This window comes from Equus quagga, chromosome 12, assembly GCF_021613505.1.
Source record: "Equus quagga isolate Etosha38 chromosome 12, UCLA_HA_Equagga_1.0, whole genome shotgun sequence".
In the NCBI taxonomy this organism is placed as follows: Eukaryota; Metazoa; Chordata; class Mammalia; order Perissodactyla; family Equidae; genus Equus; species Equus quagga.
This window is the reverse complement of record NC_060278.1, coordinates 82,065,179-82,078,176: the sequence shown is the minus strand read 5'-3', so window position 1 is coordinate 82,078,176 and position 12,998 is coordinate 82,065,179.

Sequence of the window (12,998 nt, the reverse complement as noted above, 5' to 3'; positions counted from 1 at the left end):
AAGAGGATGCCAGTGATAATGAAGTCCCAGATGGGACTATGGGAGTGGGTACTGAAGAGAGGTCAAGGAGACCCCTGCAGAGGAAGGCACAGACCCACAATATTGGATGAGTCATCTGTGTCACCATGGGAGTCACCCGGGATAGTCTCATCAGCTGAGGCAGGGGAAAGACTACAATCTCAGTGCCAGAGTCTTTTCTTGCTGAGCAGGAGAGACTAGGGGATCAGAGATGTCAGAGAAGGAGAAAGGTGATCTCAATGACTGGGAAAAGCCCCCAAGAGTAGAACTTCTTTTTAAATATAAATCTTAATTCTATTATATAAATATTATAATTATTTTTATATTATATATTTTATAATATATATAAATATATAATTTATAGTATATATAAATATATAATTTATTTTTACTATGTATTATATATAAATATATTTTATGTAATATGTTTATATTAGTTTTAATATAAAATTTTGCTTGAGTATTTTTAATTAGTAAGCAAATGATTACATTCCTTTTTTTAAAAAAATATTGTAAATAGGGGCCAGCCCCGTGGCCAAGTGGTTAATTTCACGCGCTCTGCTGCAGGCGGCCCTGTGTTTCATCAGTTTGAATCCTGGACGTGGACATGGCACCGCTCATTGAGCCACGCTGAGGCAGCGTCCCACATGCCACAACTAGAAGGACCCACAGCTAAGAATATACAACTATGTACCGGGGGGCTTTGGGGAGAAAAAGGAAAAAAATAAAATCTTTTAAAAAAATGGTTGAAAAAAAAATATTGTACCTGGGGCCACAGTTTCTTACCACTCCAATCATAGCCCCTAATCCTTCTGCCCTGTCCCCAGATGCAGTTAGTCATCTCCTTCAAAACCTTTTTCCTCTGCATGTACACCCCCAACACACACACAGAATATATAGTATTGTTTTTTGTATGGGTGTGTGCTTCAGAATAAATGGTTTCACACTCTATATACTTACTGTCCTATAATTTACTTTTTCACTGAACACTATGTCTTAGAGATCTAAGATACCATGTCTTAGAGAATGAGCAGACTCGTTTTATTTTGCTGCATAGTATTCTGTAATATGAATTTACTAAATTTATTGAGCTTTTCTTAAGTTGATGAACACTTAGGTGGTTTCTAGTTTGGGCCATTACCAGCAATATTTCTGTGTATATCCCTGTATGATTTTCTTTGTACACAGGATAAATGTCACAAAGTGCCCCCAAAGCACATGTACCCATGTATATATTTCAGTTATGAATGCGTTCTGCTGCAACAAACAGAAAACTCATTAAACAAATTACGATTGTTGAGTTTTTTCCCCCACACTTCCGAAAATAAGGAGTTACTGGGATTGGTTTAGTTGCTTGGTGATACACCCTAGGATCCAGGCTCTCTTAACTTTTCACTCTGCTAGCCATAGTCAGTTGTCTGATTTCTTCATCCTTGGTGCCTCATACTCACAATATTGCTGCTGCAGTTCTAGCCATCACTTCCACATTCAGAGCTGGAAAGGGAGAGAAAGAACAGTCCCAGCCACATCTAATCCTTATCAGAAATGTAAAATCTTCCCCAGAAACACTCTTAGCAGATTTCCACTTAGGAATCACAGGCCAAAACTAGGTCCCTGACCACTCATACTGAAGGGAGGCTGAAAAGAAGGGACGAGGTTTGTCCCGATTGGCTTAAACTAATTCTTCACACCCTGGCTGCACATTAGAATCACCTAGGGAGCTTTTAAAAATTACCTGTTTGGGCCCCACCACCAGAGGTTTTGATATAATTGGTCTGGGGTAGGGCCAGACACTGGTGTTTTTTTAAAGCTCCCTGGATGACTCTTAAAGTCGACCAGAGTCGAGAACCAGTGGCTTGCACCAACCATGATCCTTCACCTGGGGCTGGGCAGGTGTATCAACAGGATTAGATTCAGCTGCAATGACAACACACACCATACTCTCAGCATAAACAAGAGAGGGGTTTATTTCTCACTAACATAATACTTCAGTGAGAGTTGGTTCAGGGCTCCATGGTGGCAGAGGCTTAGATTCTATTTTCTTGTTGGTCTCCTTGCGAGGCCTCCATTCCCAAGGTCAGTCAAGATCCAAGACAGTTATTCCAGCTCCAGCCATCATGTATGCATTCCAACTAGCAAGACAAAGGACAGGGAGGAAGAGCAGAGGCCCCCAGCCCTTCAGTGGCCCTTCCTGAAAGTTGCATATACCATTTCTGCTTACGTCCCACATGACATGGAAATGTGTTCGTCTTTCCCTTCAAAGCTCTAGCTTTTGCTTCAGAAGATGTCCTCTACCTTAAGATGATAAGCATATTCTCCAATATTTTTTCTAATGCTCTTGTGGTTTTGTGTATTTATATGATTTAGGTCATTAATTTATCTGAAATGTAGTTTTGTAAAGGTTAAAGATAAAGACCTAACTTTCTTTTTTCTAAAGATTAGCTAATTGCCCCAGTATCATTTATCTTTCCTCCAGATAAGAAATTCTACCTTTATCAAACACTAAAGTCCCACATATCTTAAGTCAAACCATGTTAAACTGCTGAAATCTATCACCTCACCCAACTTTACTTTCTCAATTATACCAGTGGTCACTAGTGGATGTCATAGTATGTGTTTATTTGTTTGTTTATTGTCTATGTCTCTCACTTGAATCAAAGAAATTCAAAGAAAGCTGGGATTTTGTCATTTTTGTCAACCGCTGGCTCACATGTATCTGCTAATTGAATGGATGAAATTTATCCTTGAGTACGTTAATATATATTGATAAAATTTCTAACATTGAGCCATCCTCGTATGTTAGAAAAGTCAGCTTGGTTATGATATATTATTCCTGAAGTATACTGCTCTGTTTCATCTGCTAACATCTATTTAAGACTTTCACATCTGTGTTCTTAAAAGAGCTTGGATTTTTCCTGTCTTTGCTTCTTTTGCCATCATCCAGTTTGGGCATCAGGACTGAGAAACAGGATTTTTTTAAAAAGACAGATGCAGACACGACCTGGAAGTGGCCATGAGGGAGGAACTATTGGGAGAGGCAATCAGCCACAAGCCCCGAGTGTCCCCGCACGTTCTTTCTGGGTATGATAAGAATGCACGGTCCTAACTGCTCTTTGCCCACACCATTTCTCAGGCTTGTGTTTGCAGTGAGCAACCTGGAGGAATAAGATATCTCCCCCCAGAAATGCAAATCAAAACTACACTAAGATATCACCTTACACCGGTTAGAATGACAAAAATATCTAAAACTAATAGTAACAAATGTTGGAGAGGTTGCGGAGAAAAAGGAACCCTCATACACTGCTGGTGGGAATGCAAACTGGTGCAGCCACTATGGAAAACAGTATGGAGATTCCTCAAAAAATTAAAAATAGAACTACCATACGATCCAGCCATCCCACTACTGGGTATTTATCCAAAGAGCTTGAAGTCAGCAATCCCAAAAGTCCTATGCACCCCAATGTTCATTGCAGTATTATTTACAATAGCCAAGACATGGAAGCAACCTAAGTGCCCAGCAACAGACGAATGGATAAAGAAGATGTGGTATATATATATATATATATATATATATATATATACACACAATGGAATACTACTCAGCTGCAAAACAGAACAAAATCATTCCATTTGCAATAACATAGATGGACCTTGAGGGAATTATGTTAAGTGAAATAAGCCAGCGAGAGAAGGATAATCTGTGTATGACTCCACTCATATGAGGAATTTAAAATTATGGACTAAGAACAGTTTAGTGGATACCAGGGGAAAAGTGGGGTGGGGGGTGGGCACAAAGGGTGAAGTGGTGCACCTGCAACATGAATGACAAACATTAATGTATAACTGAAATTTCACAAGATTGTAACCTATCATTAACTCAATAAAAAAAAAAAAAGATATCTCCCCCCCAGGACAAAGAGCAGGCTTGCTTATTTTCTGCTGCAAAAGAGGTGGGTTTCCCAAGCTCGGTGTTCCTCAAATGCAACACAAACCCACTGCGTGCTGAGTATATACCGGAGCCCTCCACATTGCCTCTGTGGGACTTAGGGGGCAAGGAAAACTATGTAAACATTATGTTTATGCGCTTACTGTGCCATGAGTAATAAAGTCTTTTGTCTCTGACCCAGGAGTCTCATCTTGGCCAGCATCCATGAAAGAGTAAGAGGCTATTCACTTACCAGCAAGGTAAATTCTAAGGCTGGACCCTGACAGTTTTAGCAATGAGGATGGCGTGCTGACAAAGACATAGCTTTCTGGAAGAGGAAGGACAAGGACCCCTGGAGCTGAATAGGGGATATGAAAAGACTCCCTGGCATATGTTAGTGAGTCCTTTCACCCAAATGGTGGGCGACAGGGCAAGGATGGCTAGGGTGAGGGTCTCACACTCTTACCTGTTAATGAGACTAAGCAATGAGAGGCAGGGTTGAAACAAGCCACCTGAATGGCGCTTTGGTTCCTCCGTGCAGGAAGTGGAAGGGATGTTATGACAACGGGGCAGAAAGCCCCACAGCCCCACCCCAAATGCAGTATGAATGTGGCTGCTGAATCAAAGAGTCTGGAGCTGAAATAAATGGTATCAGCCATGATGTTTGAAATAGAGCTTTAAGTGAACAAAAACATTTCAGGTTTATTTGGTTGAGCCCCACAAGGGGCTACTCAAACCCAAAGTGAATGAAAAGTCTTGTTTACTGGCACAGACCTGCTCTCTCCCTCACTACTCCACTCTCAGCTGCTTTGATGAAAGAATATAGTATACTGGGACCTTGGAGGAGGCAAGGGCCTCAAGCGTTTATCACTCTGTTGGACCCAAGCACCCATGTCACCATCTTACCCCTTCAGCAGGCAGGGTAGCTGAATGCAGTGAGGAGCAGGGGGCAAAATGACCCTGGGCTCTGGTGCCCCCTGGACTGACACTAGACGTACACCGGGAGGAAGCAGCGGCATGCCAACCCTGGAGCCAGAGGCCAAGAGAAAATAAAAGCCTCCTAGCTGCCCCCAGGGGGCTAGTCTCCCCCACCACCCAGCACTCCCTATGCTGGAATAGCATGATCTCCTGCAGCTGGGACAGCTCCTCATCCACACACACTAAACTCCTTGGTCTGTTTTCCCAAAAGGTAAAAAAAATAAATAAATAAGTAAAGTCACCCAATTTCAACTGATGGGCTTTGAGCAAAGTTTGCAGTGGGGAAGGGGAATTAAAGCGACCCAGTAGCTGGGCCCTTTGGGCCAATTCAATATACTACTGGGGCTTCCACTGCTGAAATTTATAACAGTATTGATGTTTGTACAGGCTTGTGTTGTGAATGCCAATATGTGTCAGAGGGGATTCACCATTTCAGAGACCACTGCATGTAAAGAGATGATTCCTGAACCCTCTAGGATGGTCCAGAAGGAACCCCATAGGCTTCCAAGAGAAGAAAGGGAAACCGGAGAAATCCTCAATGGCTCCCAGCTTATTGAGAGGCCATTCTCCAGCACAACAGCACCACCTGTTGGACACAGTCACCAACCACATTCCTTTTTTTAAAAAAGGAACCTGCTAATTTGTTACTGACCCACAGAGGTCCCATGACTCTCCAACCTGACATCCTCATTTTGGGATGGGTCAACTTAGATTTGGTGGCTATCAAGGGAAGGGCACAAAAGGCCTTACTAGTCAAATGGAAATGCTGTATTCAAGAGCACAACTGGCCTAGCCCTAACATTATCTAGATTTTACATGAGAAGGTGGCAGTAATCCCTTTGAGGGACCTTCCATTCTTCACTTCATCACCTGAAGCAAAACTGACAGCTCAATGGGGCCCTCAACTCACAGAGGGTCCCCTAAGTGCCTGCCTGGTTTGCTGATGGTTCGGCTAAGCTGACACCCAATGGTGTCCACATTCAATTTCGGTGCCAGCTATGCAGAATCAAAAGCAGGCATGGTCATTCTACTCAATGGGCAGAACTCAAGGCAGTGCTAATTGTCCCAGGCAAAACTTCCCCTGATGAACTGGCTACATTTTTACTGCCTTTGTGCTTTGCCAATGTCCTAGCAATCTTTTCTGCAAGACTGGCAGATTAAAGTATTCTTTGGAGCCACAAACTGTGGAAACAGATTCAGCTTCCAATCAGACAGCCTGGATCACTCATGGAGATGCCCATGGTAAGGGTCCTTCTCTAATAAGACCAATTGGAATCAAGCTGGTGATCCAACCTGCACCGCCCATATGACCACCATCACTGCTTGGATCCATCATCGCACCAGACACGGCAACACATCCATCATCATGGACTGGGCACAAAGTAAAGAACAGAGGTTGCAACTGTTTGATGACACTGTCCATGTGGATTGACCAAACCATTGTAATGATGATGCAAGTCAGATTTAACACCAAATCTTGAACTTGAGTGACATGTGACCCTTCAGGGTGTATGTTTGTACGTGGGCCATGGAACGTCTCTCTGTTAGGGAGGGGCACTCTTCTGATGCAGAAGCCACCACTACATACCAGACTTGTGACACCTCTCAAAAGTTGAACTGTTTTTCTTACAGTAAAGAGGCCACATTGCACAGGGCATCGCTCCCTATTGGCTCCTGGATAATTGACTACATTAGACTTTTGATCCTCTCTCTGGACTATCATTGGTGCCTCACTGTTGTGGGCATATTTTCACGTCACAGTGTTGTCCTAGTCTGATGAGGCAATTCTGGACACACTATTGTGGCCCTTGAAACTAAGCCATGTCAAGTTTTTGTCTTTTCAGACTATCTATAGTCTGACAATGATGCACCCTTTGTTGAAAAGCCAACCCACAATGGGCCAATAGTCAAGGTACTCGATGGCCATGCCATGCTCTCTACCATCGGCAGGCATCTGGTGTTATTGAGCACTGGAATGACCTCCTAAAAAATAACTCAAAAAATTTATGACTACCTCTCTCATCTCCTTTTGGTCCACATACCTCAGTGAGGTGGTGTGGTCACTGAATGCCGCCATTGCCAGACAAGGATCATCTCCTCTCAGACATTTCCTGGGAAATGATCAGGACAAAAAGGGTGGAGGGCTATATAGACCTATTCTGAAGATTTGGGATTCTGACTATCTCTGGGCATACTGATTCTTTTTTCCCTCCTAACAACAAGCCCAGGCCAGCCTCTAGGTAGCAGGTGTTGGCAAAAGTACCTAGGCCCTGGCAAAAGTAGGCCTAGGGTATTCAAACTGAATTCTTGTCTAAAGACTTGGATTGTCTTGATAGAGTGGCATGATTCTAGATCATAAAGGTAATGACCATTTGGTTGAGTACACTGTTTGCCAAATTCCCCTATGTTGACCCACATAGGGCAAGGTGTGAGACAGGATGGGTCTCTGTGAATTTTATCCATTCACACCTGGCCCCTCCAGACAAAAGGTCAGGGTATGAGTAGGGAAAGACTGGAGAAAAGATGAAGATATAGCTACTGGAATGAGACATGCTGCTTTCGTGGCTATGGAGGCCTGGTGGGAAGACACCTTAGAAGCCAGCAGGTGCAGGGAGGGGGGAACAATTAACGTTCTCTTTGTCCTCTGGATCCAGCACTGCAGCCTAGCAAAACCATCACCTAGTGCAGCTGAGTCAAGAAACAGCTGCAGCTCCAGCTCTGGGTTTGTCATCCTGTTCATGAGCTATGCAAACAGAATTTATATGGGCATGGCCAGTCCCAGACTATTTGGTTGTACCCTTTGCCATCAATGGCAGCTCCTGAATATGGAACCTCCCCCTCCCTAGTACTTATACAAACACACCATCCAGAACAACCTTGTTTCAATCTGACCAGTGCACATGCATGTACTTTTTCTGTCACTGAATGGCCTTGGCTCATGTATGGCAAATGAGGTTGCAATTGTTTGATGACACTGTCCATGTGGATTGACCAAACCATTGTAATGATGATGAAAATCAGATTTAACACCAAATCTTGAACTGGAGTGACATGTGACCCTTCAGGGTGTATGTTTGTACGTGGGCCATGGAATGTCTCTCTGTTAGGGAGGGGCATTGCTTTTTGATCCATCTGTTGCCTCCTATAATTATTAGCAATGACATCAAAGAGGAGCAGAATCATCTAAAACCCACTTGTGAGAATTTTAATGGATAAAAACCTGGCTTTAGGCTATATCCTGGCTGTCTGAAATAAGACCTACTGATGCCCTTGAGACTTACTCACAACTGACTGAGTCTGGGACCCTGGGTGACAAGTTGAAGCCAACACTTCAGGTTGGCGTCATCTTGCTGCTTGAAGTTCTATGACTAGTAGCAGAGATTGGAGATGGGAGCTCAACTGTCCTGCCAAAGTGTCCCCCCAGTGGCTCCCATTGTGTTATTATTCAAGACTGAATAAACTCAGCCTAGATTTGGGGAATGGGATGGATCCTGAGATAAAACTAATGCCTGTAGTGAGGGTTTTTCTTGAAGCAGTTGAAGAGACCTCAGCAGTCAACAGGGCAGAAGGCTGAGCTGGGGCAGGCACACCCACCAGGAAACCTTTTGGGATGGCCCTCACCTTTTTTGTTTCCTTCATGGAACTATGTGAACAGCCACATTCAGTGCATGATCTAATTTTTAAATTTTTCCTATATATTTTAATTCCCACCAGGGCACAAGACAAGGATCTGAATGCCTGCCTGACACTCTGGGACCTCCAGGGGGCGCTATGGCCCAACGCACAGCCTGGCCAAAGGGATCCTTGGGGAACGCACCACTTTGGGTCTGTTCTCTAGGCTGTGGCACTCCCTTTTAGAGAAAAAAAAAAGAGAGAGAAAGAGAGAGAGTGAGAGACAGGGAAGAGCTCCGCTGATTTTTAAAATATCATTTTAAAGCCCAGGTCTACAGGAAAAATTCCAAGCTCCTCAGCATGGCATCTGAGACAGGAGCATGATGCTTCAGGTGCTAAAAGCTTCCACCTGGAAGCAAGCACAGCAAGCCCACTCATTCAGCTCTACTAGTCTTCACATATGCTGATCCTCCTGCTCGAGACCCCCTTCGCCCCCTCTCAGGCTCAGGCCCTTCTTCTGTGCTGGTCCCGGTACTTGCCACTGCTTCTTCAACAGCCAGGTCACTCTGGAGTGACACGGAGTGTTTACAAGTCTCCCACCACCACACTGTGGTGCCCATAACGGCATGGCCTGTGTTCCAGTCTTTGCTTATCCTCCAGCACCATGCACATGACAAGACCCCTTCCCATGGATGCGAACACGAAGGTCCCCAACAGAGAAGGATGAGGTCAGAGGCTCTGGGGCGGTGGTCTGGGGTGAGCCTCTGCCTGGACCAGAAGGGACTAGCATTCTCTGTAGGCCTGGACCCAGCTTCCTCTATGTGTCACCACCAGCCCTCCAGTTCTCTGTGGGCACAGCCACAGCAGGCCCCCAAATCCCTTCATCATGGAGAAACTGCAGCAGTTTGAAAGGAGAAATTTACCAAAGGAACCAAGAAAAATAATGCAAAATAAAAACTCACATAGAGTTCCAAGAAATAGTCTTGGTGGATCTTAAGCAGAGATACTTAACCTCTGACCCCAAGGGCTGACCCAGAATTGGCTCCTTGTCGTTCCACCTGCTGGGCCCAAGTGATGCCCTCAGCCCCCAGAAGCCTCACCCTTTGGCTCAGAGGCTCTAGCCCAGAAGCCCTTCTCTGGGGCTGTGGGCCCTGGGAAGCCGCAAACACCAGCCTGGGTGGTTTCTTTCTAGTCCATGTGGTTAACATAGAAGAGAAACCCACACAAGTCAGGAGCCCGTCCAGCCAGGCCTTAGCTTAGTGCTACTTTCCTGGGTTGACTGACTCCCCTTTCTGCCCCAGGTGAATTCCTTGCACCTCTCCCCCAAATCTACCTTGTGAAGGAGCCTTCTTGAACCATAAAAATTGCAACGCCAAAGCCCTTCAAGCATCATGAAAAGGAACGTGGACCCTGTTGCCCCCCAGAGAAGAAAGGTGTTGTAGAAGTAAGGGCATTGCAGCTGGAGGGGACAGCCCGAGCAAAGGCATGGAGCTGAGCGGCATTTGGGAAATAGTAAGATCTGTGTCAGGCAAGCAACGGAGTCTCACGGCAAGGGAATGGAGGGCAGGCTGGCAAGAGACATTTGGATCAGGCACTGAAGGGCCTAGAATGTCCCTAAACTGAATCCCTAAATGTCTCCTTGGGGAACGATGAGAGACATTTGGAAGTTTCTAAGCAGGTGATGGCCTGCTTTTAAGAACCATGGCGGGAGGATGGAGGGTGGCTGGGGGTGGGCAGCTGGGGGCAGGGAGGGAGCTAAGGAGGCTGTGATCAGACTGGGGCAGACCTCTCCTCCAAGCCCGAGTGGAGTCTAGCAGAGGGCAAGTAAGTTTCACAGTTAATGATACTCACTGTGGGCATTGGAGTAGGGAGAAGCACATGGAGGGAGAATCCTTAAGGCTTGACAGAGAGGTGGCTGCAGGCAGGGCAAGGACAGTGTCAGAGATGAACTCCTCGGCCCCAAGCCTGGTGGGCATCAGAAGGAGGTGCCACGGACAGACAGGGGAGGCAGGAGGAAGAACCAATTTGTGAGGAATGGGTATGAATGGGGCCAGGGCATGTGGAGACGAAGCAGCCCCACCCCCAGCCCAGCGGCAGAGCTCTTTGTGATAGGGACCCTCCCTGGAGGCAGGAGCTCCCCTCCTCCCCGAGGGTCAAGCCCAGTTCTGTCCTCAGCAGCTGACGTTCAGGACTGACAGAGCACAGTGGAGGCCCACACTAGGAGATCATTTCCCCAAGACGGCCTCTGAGACTGTGGAAGAGCAGGAGTTCTCTGAGGGGAGAAGAGGAGGAGCAAGGTCCAGCAGGTGAGGGCACTCAGAGGGCCAGGAGGAGGACAGTGTACTCAGGTGGTCAGGATGGCCTTCCCAGGTGTGTGGGGAAGGAGGAAGTGCAAAGAGGCCGGTGCTGCAGGGGGCTCAGAGGGCCTGTGGCCGAGAGAAGAGCAAACAGTTCAGAGCTGGAAGGGAGCCAGACCACTGGGGCTTCAGGAGTGGCTTGCTGGGGGCGGCAAGACATCCTTGGTGGAGTGTGCCTGTGGACTTTCTCAGAAACAGGAGGGGCACAAGTTGGAGGAGGAGGTGGGGACAAGGGAAGTGTTCTTTTAAGAATGAGGAGGTCTGAGTAGAGAAAAGACAGAGGATCAAGCCACTGCACAGATCAGATGGGGCAACACCAGGAGGTGCAGAAGATGGGACTGAGCAAAGAGGGCCTGAGTCCACGTGCTTCTCCAGGCTGCAAGGAGAGAAGAGACCAAGAAAGGATCAACACGGATGGCAGAGAGAGACAGCAGGATTCTGCCAAGATTCCCTGTGTCCTCTCCATAAAGTAAGAGGTAGGGTGTCTGCTGGAAATTGAGAGAGTCAGAGGAACGTTTGAGGCTGGAGAGAGGGGTGGAACGAGTATGGAGCAGCTCTGGGGAGTTTCTCTAGAGCAATGCTTCTCAAATGTAAAGTGACACAAATCACCTGGGATCCCGGGATCCCGTTAAAAGATAGTTTCTGATTCAGCAGGTCTGGGCAGGGCCTAAGATTCTGCATTTCTAACAAGCTCCCGCATAATGATGATGCTGCTGGTCCCAGGACCACACTGGGAGGAGCAAGGATTTAGAGAGTCAGATAAGAGATGGAGAAAGAAACTGGCATAAGAATTCATGTTGAAAAGAGACGTACCTCTGATAATCTCACCTGGGGTAAAAGCTGAGACCTTAAGAAGTCTGGGTGGGAGTGACAGCTCCTCCAGGTGATAGGGAGCTGGGCATGGAGAGGGAGGGATGGTAACAAAAGTCTAGAGAGGAGTAGGGGGACCTCTGGCCCAGCAGCACCCCTGGGACCCCTCATCTGGATCCATGTGGTGTGGACCACTAACTGCATACTTGGAGGCCCCCTGAAAGAGGACGGGAGTCAGGGTGAACAGCAGGCAGGGCAGGCCACCCCTATGCTGTTCTGCAGGAAAGTGCTGCACTCATTGTGGGCTTGTTCAAAGTCTGGCCAGGACACACCAAGCCAGAATGTGGGGAGAGGGGCAGAAATGGTTCTGCCCCCCGAGGTCAAGGGCCAGATAATTTCTGTGCCAGGAACTAACAAAAGAGGAATGAAATCTGAGAGGGAAGATTCTCTGGCTAGGGAGAAAGAGGAAGTGAGTTGGGCTGAATCCTAACTCCAAGCCTTAAGTATGCAACTTGCAATCAAAACTTAAGAGGTTTCTGAAAGGCACAGGTTGGAAACGAAAATGCTTTAGGTTTAGGCAACGTAGAGACGAGGACTAGGGATGGGGGATGCAGCGACGGGGCTCAGCAAGTCCGGGGCCCAGTCTAAGAGAGAGAGGTGTGAGTCCTAGGCTGAGGTTAAACCGAGGTCAAGATCGCCAGGAGAAATGCGGGAGGGCCGCCGGGGCGAGCAAAGAACATCAAGAGTAAAAGCTTGCAAAATGAGCAGCAATTGCGGGAACAGGGCGTCGGCGGGGAGAGGACGGCGGGTACATGGGAGAGGGAGATGAGGCCGAGAAGAAGCCGGAGCTTCGTCCTGTGGCGACCCGGAGGCGGTGGAGGTTTCTGAGCTTTAGCCGGGCTCCCCCGCTGCGCATCCCCGTCTGCTCCCGGCCCAGGCCTCCCCGGCCCCGCTGGTCCCTCCTGTTCCTTCCCGCGGCCTCGCTCAGGCCGCAGCCCCCAGCCCCAGCGACCGACTCGCCAGGGTCCGCCCCGCCGCGGCGGCCCGGGCCCGGCCGCTCCTCCCCCGATGATGTCACGTCCCTGGCCGCCCCTCGGCCGGCCGCGCCGCCCCGCCCCCGCCTCCCCCGGCCCCCAGTCCCCTGGGCCCGCCCGCTCCCGCCATCCCTCCTCCCGCCCGCGCTCCCTCCCTTCGGCTCCCGCTCCCCCGGGAGCGGCGGCGGCGGCGGGATGGCCCGGGCCCGCGGCCAGGCCCCGGGGAGCGGCGGTCGGCGGCGGCCGCGGCGGGGCGGCGCGGGA